Source organism: Carlito syrichta, unplaced genomic scaffold (genome assembly GCF_000164805.1).
Source record: "Carlito syrichta isolate Samal-C Ts95f unplaced genomic scaffold, Tarsius_syrichta-2.0.1 Scaffold301546, whole genome shotgun sequence".
Taxonomy (NCBI): Eukaryota; Metazoa; Chordata; class Mammalia; order Primates; family Tarsiidae; genus Carlito; species Carlito syrichta.
The window spans coordinates 332,814-345,554 of NW_007245642.1; the positions used below are offsets into that span (position 1 = coordinate 332,814).

At 39.0% G+C, this 12,741-nt stretch overlaps 1 pseudogene; it reads right to left on the reverse strand.

The window, feature by feature from the left end:
- Nucleotides 1-5,185: 5,185 nt before the first annotated feature.
- The window catches only part of LOC103257120, a 56,249-nt pseudogene continuing 48,693 nt past the window's right edge, over nt 5,186-12,741 (reverse strand).

The following is a 12,741-nucleotide window of genomic DNA, read 5'->3' on the forward strand; positions in this document are numbered from 1 at the left end:
AATGAAAATGAACCTGATGACTTCATCCTTGCCTCAGGATACCACACACTCCCACTCAGAAAGTCAGCAAATGGTTCAAACCACCCACTGTCTGGGATGATCTGAAAATCAGGCCAGCAGGGGTGGACACCAGAGGGTTATGAATCAGTGATAACCAAAGTCTTGATAAATATGTTCCTGCACGGAGAAACCATTTACTGGGACCTTCTGTTCTTCTTCTATTTATCAACAAAAATGAAGCATGAGACAATCACACCAAGATGCCAATGTCAGATCATCAGTAACTCAATCATGCAAAAATCCTTACCGACTTCTTCTGCCCAACAGTGGACCAGAACCAGCAGGAGGCTGAGGAGAAGTAAATGGGCTTGTAATGCATCTGTGGAGATGAGCAAAATACATACATGAAGAGATGACTAATATAAGGTAATGTATGCTAACAGCTAAATGAATAATATAGAAGGAACTATGAGAACGAGAAAGAATTTGAATATGAAAGATCACTGGGGGCTGAGGTGATCAGAGAAGGCTTCAAAGAAGTATCAGAGCTTCACCTGACTTTGATAAGTAAGAAATATTCAGAGATGAAGAGTGAAGACCAGAGGACCAGATGACACCATCTATATCTATATGTGACCAAAGTGCTGTTTAGAGAGTGGAGTGAGAAGATCACTGAGTTAAATAAGGACAGACTTAATGATCTAGAATGCAAAGATAGAAAGTTTAGAATTTATCCCGTAGGACTGGAGTTTCCAGAAGGCTTGGAGCAAAGAGATGACTTGAAAAAAGAGAGGTATGACTGACTCCTTAATGGACTTCACAGACCTGTGTTTTGGTCAAATTAGACTAACACTCTAAATCTGCTGGTACTCTCCCACAGAACCTCATTGCCCGGTAGTATTTCTGTAGTCCCTTGGACTTATGGTGATTTTCTCCATTTTTCTCCATGAAAGGTTGACACATCGCTACTCCAATTGCTCCCAGGGCCCCGTAACCAGGTGTTGTCCCAGTGCTGGGTTGGGCTGTGCAGGCCCTGCTGAAAGCAACTCACACAAGTGAGCAGGGGGCTACCTCCTCCACCTACTGAGACTTCTCCCTAATTCTCCATCTCATTACGCAGTACTTTATAAAAACTGGACTTTCAGCTTCCCCCTTTAGGGCTCAGATACGTGATATAATCCAAACTGGGTTGCCATAGCTTAGGTATCCTCTATCTGCCCTCCCAAATTCCAGTCATTTCCCAGAATGTTCTGGGCAAAAACCAAAAAACTCTAAAACGTAAACACCTTGTGCAGATTGGTTCCTGGCAACCCTGCCTACCTGTCCATCAAATGTGCTAAGATACAGATGTTTGCAGAGCATGCCCTAGAGATGAAGCGTGTTCCGGTGGGTAATAGTGCAGGACTGAAAATGCAGTGTTTACATTTTGAATGAGTTGCTTCTACCTGATTCCACCAAGTCAGAAACATGATCTCATTCCCTCTGCCACTGCACCTGTGCATTCTGCAAATACAAAGCTTTCTTTGTCCCAGTTATGCAGTAACAATGAAAGTGATGAAAGTGCCCGCATCCAACAGCACCAGGCACAGAGGCCTCCCAATACACTCCGAAGTCAGCCTCGTCCATACAGGGTTTGCAGGACTAAGTGGCAGCCAGTCACAGACAGCATTGTCTCAATCACTTCTCAAGCTCATGTTTTACCAAACTCCAGACTAATAAATTCGGCTGGGCTGATGGGAAAGAAGATGCACCAAATGGAAAATGAGGCTTATTTGGAAGAAACATGGTAAAAAAACAAATACTTAAAGTTCCACATTGATCTCTGAGGTATTTTTTTTTTCTGACAAAGCCAACTGCTCACATGGGCTTGAAATAAAAATTTACCCAGTGTAAATTGTTAACTGGAGTTAACCTGATGTTTGATCCATAGCGGTTTGCATTTGCTCTACGTTATCTACAAACAGTTCCTTCAGGCCCTAGAACACCATTTCCTGTGGCCTTTCAGATGTAGGATCATAGATGTAAAGTGACTGGAGTTATAGAATCTGTTTATATCAGGAGTGCTATTAGGCTTTATATAACTCTTGCCGGATTCAACTACGCATCCACTACAGAGTGATGAGATTGTTTATATTCAACAGGGCACTAGGTTTCAAAAGTCTCTAAGTATTGATCTCGCCAGGGGAATGTTCTGAATGATTTCTGAAGTTGGTCTCAATTGCTTAGGATTCTCTGAGGGGAAATAGGGATGATTGACACTGCAGTAAGCAGGAGTCTTCATCTACCTCTTCATCTACCCTTCATCTACCAGGGATGGACTTCTTAAATGTCCATCCCTGATGCTGTTGCTCAGAGGCATGACAAGACACAAATTACAACATGAGGTCTTCTGCATTGCAGAATATCTCTACTCAGATATTAGTCATAATATAGCAGGTGGTGTATGGCAGAGTTGTCATTTGGCAGAGGTTGAATCATATACTGTTAACACTGGCATGGCTGCAATTTCAATGGGACATACAGTGGCAGGCAGCTGGATCTGACCAAGCAGAAATATTTTATTAATGGATAGGTTGACAATCTGGGATTCGGGCAATTACAAAAGAACAGAGAAGCAGGGATTCAGAATCAGGAAGTAAAGAGACATTAGGTTCGTCTGCCCTAAACTCAAGAGGCAACGGAAAAAGGAGACAGATTAGGCCAGAATTATAAGGGAACATTTCTCTATGGCAATGGTGTTTGGATCTGAGTATCCTTAACTCATCTGTTAGACTTGATAACACACTTATTTTCTGAGTCCCACCTTCAGAGTTTCTGAATCAATGGATCTGAAGTGGGGCAAAAGAAATTTTATTTCTAACAAAATTTTCAGGCACTATGTCTTCTGTTAGGATGAGGACCACACCTTAAAATCACCACTGTAGGATTTTTATAGTTGGAAAGACAATTATTTGGGGGAGCAGAGACTTCTAAGTTCAGAGGCAACAAGTTTGGCTTGAGGCTAAGCTTGCCTGTGCAGAAGAGTAGGAATAAGGAGAAGGGAATCCCAAGTGGAAAAAGGCTGGTTTCTAAAATGGCATAGTAAATGAAAGAGGCAAAAAGGAAAAAGTTCCCTATTAGAGAGTGTGAAGTTAGTATACAGAGATTTAGCACAGAGGAACAGACCTACATCAGAACACAGCAGCATCACCACTGATGAGAGGACAGAGACCAGTCACCAGTCTGAGCTCAGTGCTGGTGCGCTTGGTGAGGTTGTTGACTAGAAGTAACCAAGGTGGATATAGGTATCTATTGACACAGGAAGTTCAGGCCCACTAACATATAGCTGGAATCAGGATAAGAAGTAGGTCAGGCATAAGGCAGGCAGACAAATCCAGAGTTCTCAAGTCAGACCAGAAGATTTACAGGAATTGGAGAAGACCAGCCTGGAGCAAAAGATATAGGTAGAAATCTCCATATGAGCTCAGCAACCAGAATTCAGGAATTGATCCAAGGAGGGGTAAAGCATGTTTTATCGAAAATCTGGAGAGCAGGTGTAGGAACCAGAAAAGAGAAGAATGAAAATTTTCTGATGGACCTCACGAATCTTTCGTTACTTTCTAAAGCAGTAGAAATGAACATTAAGCTTGACTGACCTGGATTTATCAGGTATATGGCCTACCTACTGCAACCCAATCCCTTGGACAGTGAATCCTGACACTTAAGATCTTTTTCATCTTCACTTAACAGGTTAATAAGGGAAGTTGAAAAATTAAAATCCTTGTGTCCAGATGATTTTAATTCTGAGCCCATTCTGTTAGGCAATGATCAAGGAACTTAAATTTTATGATTAGCCGGGCTCGGTGGCTCAGCCTGTAATCCAAGCCTTTGGGAGGCTGAGGTGAGTGGATTGCCTGAGCCCGCGGGTTCAAGACCCGCCTGGGCAAATTGGCGAGAACTCATCTCTACAATAAATCAAAAATGAGCCGGGCGTGGTAGCACGCACCTATAGTTCCAGCTCCTTGGAAGGCTGAGGCGGAAGGATCGCCGGAGCCCAGCAGGTCGAGGCTGCGGTGGCCGGGAACGGCCACTGCACTCTAGTCTGGGTGACAGAGTGAGACTCCGACTCAAAAAAAAAAAAATTATGATTGTTTAACTGGAATTGGCATAATATAGATATTTGGAGAGTCAAAACATATAAAGTTTTAAAGCGAGTCCACAGACTACTGTACTCATTGGGAAAAAAAATCTACCTATCTATCTATCGCCTGTTATCTCTCTCTGTCTCTTATCTCTCTGTCATTTATCATCTATCTACCTACCGTCTCTCTATCATCTATCCATCTATCTAATCTAGCTTCTAATCTGTTTGAGCATCCATCTCACAGATAGGCCTGTTGGCCTATGGAATAGGGCAAGAATGGCATCAACTACACAGACAATAGGAAACTAGAGACCTCATATGCCAGCTTAGGATTTAAGTCACTTTCGTATATTTTACATGTGCCCGTTCCACTCATGATTATTCATTAAATCAACAAGTATTTATCACATGTTTACTACATTCTGGCTATTTTGCTGTCTGCTATGGGTCTAATTTTGAACAAAACATAGTTTTTACTTTTAAAGAACTTAGAGTCTACTGGCAGAAATAGTCAGCTCCACAGAAAATAAAATACAGAGTTAAGGGCTATGATGGGACAAGTAGAAAGCTTTATGGGAACAACCAAGCGATGAATCTAGCCTGTGTAGGATCAGAGAGTCTGTTGGGGTAGAATTTGAACATACCTTTGCCCATTACTCTCTATTCCTGCCTGCCCCATCTTTACCACCAATCGCAATAGGACAGTTCTGCACTTTCAGACATTACATGTCTTAATTATGCAAATCAGGAAGACAACAGTGTAACAGGAAAGCTTGGGGCTGTGGAATCAGGTTGATTGGGTTCAAATCCCATCTCTTACATGTTCTCAGTGTTACGTTGGGCAGTCACTTAACCTTGCTGTGCTCTGCTCTTCTCATCTGTTAAATATTGCTGGTCATACCACATAGTGATGAGAAGATTACATGAAAAAATAGGTGCAAAACTATAGACTAGCAGAGAGTAAATTCTCAATAGGTACCAACTGTCATGGCTGTTGTTGCTGATATTATTACTACTACTGCTACTCTAGGGCACAACGGATCCTTGATCACGGAAAAAATTTTATATTGATCCAGGTCCTTCCTCTTTAGGGCCTTTCCTCTTGATCTCAATAAGATTGTCCTCAAGGCCATTGTCATTGCTATTCCAGGTCTGGGCTATAAAGTCTCCAGTGCCCTAAATAAAAAGGAACAGCTATCATAACTGAAAAAAGCTGACCCAAGAACATTCAACTACTTCCAATTATATAAAAAGGGATTTTTATGATTTCAGGGAGGTGGATATAAAATATTATAATAGAGAACTTTGAGGAAAAAGTCTTCTGACCAAAGTGTGTATCGTTTTTATTTTAACAACAGGACTGCCACACTTTAGGTAGGCATAATACATTAGAAACACTTTTATTTCTCTCAAAGAGCAGCATGAAATGGAACAGGGAAACTGAGGAGGAAAACAGCCTCACCCACCTGATAGAAAATGGACATAAGAGGAGTTGAAAGAGGGCATTTGCTTCCTGACCCACAGGCGAGCAAAGAGCAAGAGCACCTGATGTTCGGGAGACCAAACTTTTAGCAAATCAACTTCTAACAACATTCTGGATAATGGCTTTACTGAGAATCACAGTTAAAGGAGCTTGGGACGTTAAAAATAACATCAGGACTCTCACAGTGCGAGTTTTGATCACTAACGAATCCAGTGTTCCCGCTATTCAAGCTACGAAGGTGGCCGTCCTTTGAGCCTCTGTGTTTTCAAGAACAGACAGCCGTAGAATGAACCAGCCACGATCCATGGGAGATGTCCTTGAAACGCATTCATTCTGTGGGAGAAAGGACGTGGGCTACCGCTGCTAGTGCGCACACCTTTCTCTGCTGCTTTTGGCATTTCACAAGGCAGGCCTCAGGTAAATCTCCAGGAATTCTACCATGGCCTCATTCTGACATCAACTGTTTTAATTTCACTGAAGAACAAAATGTCTTTAAATTGAGTCTCTGTAAACTGTGGGATTGTAAAACAGGGAGACCAAATGTTTAACAGCAGGCATCTTTACTGTCTGCTCTCTTTTGGATCAGGAAACGAATACCCCAAAGGAGAGCCCTCCTCTGCAAAATGGCTACTTTGGCTGGTGGGTCAGAGATTTTGCTCAATCGTGGGGCTGTAGTTCAGAATACTAGTCTTTTTTCTTTGCAAACTGCCTTTAGAGTCAGTTTGCCACACTCACAAGTGAATCAAACAATGTCTTTATTAGTCATTTCTTATTTATGGCTTAAATATCTCAAGACGGTCACCTGCTGGCCCCAGCTCCAGATTACATTAAGTTGGCTCCAGTAGTCAAATCTTCCTTCCAGAATATAATACAGCACCATTTAAAAATATTCAAAAGAAAGTTTTTTAAAGGTAATCCCAGAAGCTTAACCCACAAAATATCTACAGCAATGTCAATATCATGAGACTAAATACATAATATATAACTTCCCTAGGTGGTTATTTTGAAGGAGGAAGCTTTCATTGATGATGTGTAAGTTCTGGTGTGTTTGGTTTAAAATATTAAATTATATTATCATATGTCATATCTACTATGCTAATTTGTCTTTGTCTACCATATCAGGCTACTTATTGTTTAATATTGTCATGCATGTGTATTTCATAAACTTCTGGAATGCATTTGTTTCATTTTTATATTATTCCTTTTGATGCTAAAAAATGCCACCATTCAGCAGTGGTGCAATTTGCCTCAGTGAATTTCAGGTAAATTTGAGTACAGAAGAATGAAGTGTATTTCAAAGATATTTTATTTATCTATTTTTTGGCTTCTTGATTTATTTACTTACATTTATATTTATTTACCTGTCTATTTGAAAACAGAAAGAGAGAAAAAGTGAGAAAAAGAGAGAAAGAAGGAAGAGGAGGAGGAAATAGATGAAATGATTTAAGGTCTACAAAGAACATTCCATCTAAAGCAGGAAATTTTGAACTCCAAGAAATAATGCTTTCTACACTTGAGGGTTGAGGTCTTAGAAAGACCTCAGACAGTTTATATCATTTATTAATTTTATCAAAAAAGAATTTGCCCCATTCTTTCATCTTTTCAGAGAAAATATCCTAGAAATTTTAGATATAACACATGATCAATAAAGAAACCAAACATACAAATAAAAATGCTCTTTAAAGAATTTAGAATCTATCATACTCAGTGATCTATCAGAGAAACAAAGAACAGAGTACCATATGTTCTCACTCATAAGCAGACCTTGAACAATTATCTTAATACTATAAGAAAGGGATTGTCAGTAGTGGGAAACTGCCAGGGGAGGAGAGTTGGGACTAGCAGTTGAGGGAAACTGTCAGGGGATGGAGGGGCACACCTCATCGATAAGGATACCTGCATAATGAACATTTGTATATCTAACCCTGAATTGTACCTCCATCTTAAAAAAAAATTAAAATCTTAAAGTTTATATGGTATTCCCTACTAGAATTTATCAGTAATCAAAAATACTTGCTGAATGCTTTCCCCGTTTAAGCTATAGTGACTATATAGCTACACATTTCCAGGGCAAAACCTTGTCAAGGATCAATAGTGACCCCACCAATTTTAAGGATTCCATCTCTAAACACTTTTTAATCTTTCTAGAATACACCCTGTGATTTTCCCTGTTCAACAGTCCTTTCATCTAATGACTCAGTCACCTTCTTAGTGTGCTTTCCCACTGTCTTGCCTCCTTATCTAATTTATAGTCCATGGCTCTTCAACGCCCTTTCTCTTGCATCATACTTCCTGGCGGGGGGGGATCCCTGAAATGGTTAAATTCGCTAACTACAGTGCTTCTTCATGCAGCAACTGTACATGGATCTGAAGAATATGCAACCATGCTAACTGGTCTAATGTTAAATAATCAACACTAATTTCAAGTTGGTCATTATCAAGTTTATTAGTCTCACTACATTTCCCCAGTCAATTTACTTTCCTACTCTCCAATATTACTATTTTATGTCCCTTGAAACAGACCCTCCAGTACCATATTCTCAGCTAATTTCCTTGTTTCTTTTTGTCACCAAAAAGGTACTTTTTCCATTGAGTTGGAGGTTGTGTTGTTTTTATTTGGTTTTACTACCAACCAGCAAACAAATCATGCAAAGGGTAGACAAGGTCAAGATTCCAAGTGAGTATATGCAGCTGCCCATTACTTTTCTAGTCCTTTCCAGAAGTACCCCAAGTTTAGTTCAACACAATCTTCATAAATTGAGACATCTACCAGGTCAGAGAAATGCAGAAATATATAGGTTCACTACCCTTCATATTTATAGCTGGATGAGCAACCATAGCAACACTCAAAAGTTTACTACACTAACTATAAAGAATGTCTCTCACAACAACTCATTAGATTCTACCTTCAAAACATATCCCAAATCTATTGTCTTCACAGTACCTACCTTAGTTCAAGTCACTACCAACTATGAACTGGACTATTGCAGAAGCCTCCATTTTCACTCTTGCCTGCCATCATAACAGCCAAAATAATCCATTTACAGAAGAAAATCTGGGCCTGGCCTCCATTGCTCTGGTAGTTTCTCATCATACTAGAAATGGTGTCCTAAGTCATCCTGACATCCCACACATGATCCGGGCCAGCTGCCTTCCCAATGCCATTTATGACTATTATTCTCTTCACTGCTCTTCTCACCCTCCTCCAACCCCACTGGTCATTTTCCTGCTGCTCAAATACACAAAGCATACTCAACCCTCAGTTCTTTGTGTTTGTTTCTCTTAACTATTAGCTCGTATGTCCCAGATCTTTACATGGGACGTACCTCTCCAGTAGCTAAGATCTCTACTCACATAGCCCCTCATCCGAAAAGTGTTCGCTAACAACTTATCCAGAAGAGTTTACACACAAATTTTCTACCCTCGTTTTACTATTTTTCTTGCCATTTATCACCATATTATGTTATCTTATATTAATTATATTGCATATTGGCTAATTTATTCATGTTTTTATCCTCCACAGAGATGTAAGATCGTAAGGGCATGACATATTTGATTAACCACTGAATTCCTTGTACTGAAAGTAGTGCCCGTCATATGTTAGGCACTTAGCAAAATGTTAATTGAATAAATGATTAGCATTCTACCTATTCTGGACTATTTTAATTAGATGCTTTGATGCTTTACATGTGTGATGACCACTTATGTACCTAACCCTGAATTGTACCCATCTTTAAAATAAATAAAATAAATTATTTGTTAATAATTACCTCCTATCATTCTTCCCACATATTTATGAGGTAAGTGGTGCAGCGATTATTGTGTCCATTCTTTAGATAAAGAGAGATCTACATCAAGGTATAATAAACTGCCTAGGATCACCCACAGCTGCAAAGGTGGGTGCCTGTCTTCACATTCCTAGTTTAGTCACATTTGCCCCTTCTGAGCCAGGCAAAAACACAGGCTCCATTTTACCGAGCAGTTCTAGGTTATCTTAAAGACCAAACATTCTAGAATGCTGCTTTACATCGAAAACACTGTTTCTCTCCACTTCTTTTATGTCTTTTAGTATTTAAGGCTTTATAAATAAAATATATTAGCTATTAAAAAAAAGAAGTAGTCTTATCTTTCAAAAAAAATCTTAGAAATATAATGGCAACGAAAAGCATTTTTAGCATAATATAGAACCTCTTTTCTAAAATGCAGCCTTTGCCTTAGCCCCTTATCTCTCCTACTGTGGAGATTTAAGTTGAGAATACTTTTATCCCTTGTTTTATTTGTACATGCTCTCACCATGTACCTAGTTCATAAACACTTGTAATTATTGAAAAGTGATTTCTGCAATTTGATCTCTCTTAGCCACATTTTGCTGGCAGTTTCTATAGCAAACTTTTCATTAGAATGTCTTCGTAACTGTAGGATGTATAAACAGTGAACTGTTTTTCACCTAGCTGAATGAAGAAAAGGGAATGTAATTGAACAACAATTTTGTCTCAGTCTCGGTGATAATTCTGAGACCACCACCAGCATTTTCCTGCCTGACACGATGTCCCAGGGATTTCTAGTGGATGATGGCAGTGGGTGGTAGGCAATATGCCTTTCAATGTTTCCAATAAAATTTTGACAAAGACAAGGCAGGCTTTCATCACTCATGGCCAAGTCACAGATAGTGACACTTGAAGGCTGGAGTAGTTAAGAACCATAAAGTCCTGGGAGTTTTGCCTGTCCACACAACTTGCTGCTGTGCTCATATTCGTGAAAATGGTCCTTTCCTTGTATGTTGCATTACTTATAGCTTCCCATGGGAAGTAATGGAAACCACTTTACATATATATGTATTTTCTATAGCATTGTGAACATTGACATTTTTCTTTTTTTCTACCATTAGCATTTCCTAACTGGTTAATGAATAATAGTTAATGCCACAGAACAAATGCTGAGTGTACTTACAATTCTACATAGTATGATACAGAAATACATTCTCTTGCCATGGAAGTGAACATTTCTAGTTAATAGACTATTATCAGAACGAATCTGTATTTAGTGTTGGATTTTAAATTTTGTAACAAAGCAGTTTCTTTAATATTTAAAAATGGAGGCTATCAAAGTAAAAATAAGTATTTCCCCCTGCCCACACACTTACATTTAGACATCTAGAGAGAAAGTTAAAAGAAATATCCAAACTTGTGCTGGTCTGAAAGGAATCTAGTTTCAGTTGCTGTCCCATAATGGAAGGGGTAAAAAAAAGAGGAAGAGATTAAAAATTACTTTTTTTTTAAAGTCAGAGTTTCACTCTGTTGCCCAGGCTGTAGTTTAGTGGCACACTCACAGCCACTGCAGCTTCGACCTGCTGGGCTCAGACAATTCTTCCATCTCAGCTTTCCAAGTAGCTGGAACTACAGGAACGTGCCACCACGTCTGGATAAATTTTTGATTTACTGTAGAGACAAGGTCTCACCAAGTTGCCCAGGCTGGTCTTGAGCCCCTGGGCTCAGGAAATCCTCTCACCTCCACCACCCAAAGTGCTGGGATTACAGGTGTGAGTCACTGTGCCCAGCATAGAAATTACTTTTTATAATCAGGAAATAAGGCTGTGAAACTATTGGTAAATATTTGGGTCTGTGCTCAAAATAACAAATATTCTTTCTGCATTATTCAATGCTTGAATCCCTCCAGATCCACAGATCACTTGAGAATGATTGATTTGTCTAGAAAGATTATTCTTTATCGCCTTATTCCTACCTGAAATTTACAATACCTGAAAAGACATGGGGAAAAAAGCCAACTCCTGAGTTTCAGGAGCAGTTCAGCAATTGGCAGTTATGGATCTTCAAGTTAATCTGGATTGTTTACAGGTGAGGAGACAGAGACCTGGATGGATGCAGTGAGTTTTGCAGTCATTAATGTTTTGTGACTTTTCTCTTCTACCAAGCTTTAGTGCAAAATCAGACAATAACCAAGCTGAACATAATCAAGTAATTTTACACTCTTGAGCCCTAGCATTACTCAGACAATAATTATACTAATCAAAAAATGGTTAATAACACAGACAGGCAGAAAAAAATACAAGTATGTTTTCCTTTATGGATTGAAGTTTCTTACAACAAAATATCTCTAATTGCCAGTCTTACATTTTTCAGTCACAGCTAACGACATAAGAATATCTTTGGTAATGTTCTCCTCCTTAGTATCATTTATAACTGTAGATGATATATGTGAAAGAGAGTAAAATAGGCTTATTTCTCCCATGTGACTCATTCTGATCATTCCGAATTTGATGTTTGATATGGGGCATTGAAACATCTAGCTATGGCATGTTTGGAATATCAAAAGGATTCAAGATCTGGAAAGACAGGATGAGAATCTTCTTGAATTACTCTTTCCCATTGCTTCTCCTCCACCCTCACATACTTCCTAGTCATTATAAGATGTAGACAATTACCAAGGAGGTGGTGAAGTTAGTTTATAAGATCTTTTTATGAATACCATAAGCTATGTCAGAAGTGAGTGGCATACTGCTCAATTCTTATGGAATACAATTCTCTTTGTACTGCACAACCCACAATCGTCTGCGTCTTGCCTTACCTAACTCAGCACCAACTATGATGGCTAAAAAAAGGTAATGGTTTTAGTGCCAAAATGCATTCAATAATTCTGTTCATTTTAATCAAGTACCTAGTTTGATATCCCACTCAATTGAACCTGATCATACAAATGGTGATCTGCAACGCAGACATTTCTTTCCTTAAAATTCCAAATAATTGATGAGAAAAATTTCTCTTACACCACTATATCATTGCTTTATGTTTTTATACCCATGCTGCTTTGAAAACTAGAAAATTATCTCAAAATCCTAAAATTTTTATCCAATATCTATTGTATTTGAGAAAAGTTATTTTATTTTTATTTATTTGTTTTTTAAAATTTCATTTCATTTTGTTTTAAAGTTGTGGGGTACAACTCAGGATTGTGCATATAAGTGGTTTAGATACAAGTGAAGTTTTGGACTCACTTCATCTGGATTAGGATCAGGCACCCTTGTTGATGTTATGTGTCCCCCACCCCAGCAGTGTCCTACTACTGCCAATCCCTTTTTTGTAGTACGTGGTACTCAGTTATTTCTTTCTGTGATAGA